Raw genomic sequence first — 1,221 nt, 5'->3', positions numbered from 1 at the left:
TTGAGATCCGAAAAGTCTAAACCTTGTCTGTGGTATTCCGAGTAGGATCTGGGAAGGGATTACTGTGACGTGCTTCAAACTTGCGAATGTCTGGCATAGTGACAGTGTGCAAAAGGATAGAGAGATCCTATTCCGACACTAGTGAGAATCGACAGATGATTAGCCGTGTGGAGCACGAAATTGTGATCATCAACAATGGTGCCAAAGGACTTGGAGCTTTCAAACGTGAATCACACTTTGTCATAATTCCACACAACTAACCAGCAAGTGCACTGGGTCGTCCAAGTAATAAACCTTACGTGAGTAAGGGTCGATCCCACGGAGATTGTCGGCTTGAAGCAAGCTATGGTCATCTTGTAAATCTCAGTCAGGTGGATTCAAATGGTTATGGAGTTTAAGGTGATGAAAATAAACATAAAATAAAGATAGAGATACTTATGTAATTCATTGGTGGATTTCAGATAAGCGTATGAAGATGCTTTGTTCCCCTTGAACCTCTGCTTTCCTATTGCCTTCTTCCAATCATTCATACTCCCTTCCATGGCAAGCTTTATGTTGGGCATCACCCTTGTCAATGGCTACTTCCCATTCTCTCAGTGAAAATGATCCTGATGCTCTGTCACAACATTGGCTAATCAGCTGTCGGTTCTCGATCATGTCAGAATAGGATCCATTGATCCTTTTGCGTCTGTCACACGCCCCACAATCGCGAGTTTGAAGCTCGTCACAGTCATCCCTTCCCAGATCCTACTCGGAATACCACAGACAAGGTTTAGACTTTTCAGATCTCAGGAATGGCCGCCAATAATTCTAGCCTATACCACGAAGGTTCCAATCTTAGATTAGAAACCCAAGAGATACGCATTCAAGCCATTGCTAGTAGAATAGAGGTGGTTGTCAGGCACATGTTCATAGGTGAGAATGATGATGAGTGTCACGGATCATCACATTCATCAAGTTGAAGAACGAATGAATATCTTGGAGAAGAAATAGACTTGAGTTGAATAGAAAAACAATAGTACTTGTATTAATTCATGAAGAACAGCAGAGCTCCACACCTTAATCTATGGTGTGTAGAAACTCCACCGTTGAAAATACATAAGAACAAGGTTCAGGCATGGCCGTGAGGCCAGCCCCCAAACGTGTCTAAGATAGCATAAGACTTATCAAAGATCAAAAGTCTGAAAATACAATGGCAAAAGGTCCTATTTATAGAAAACT

Source organism: Arachis ipaensis, chromosome B5 (genome assembly GCF_059453495.1).
Source record: "Arachis ipaensis isolate K30076 ecotype BB chromosome B5, ASM5945349v1, whole genome shotgun sequence".
Lineage (NCBI taxonomy): Eukaryota > Viridiplantae > Streptophyta > Magnoliopsida > Fabales > Fabaceae > Arachis > Arachis ipaensis.
This window is presented reverse-complemented; position numbering follows the sequence as displayed.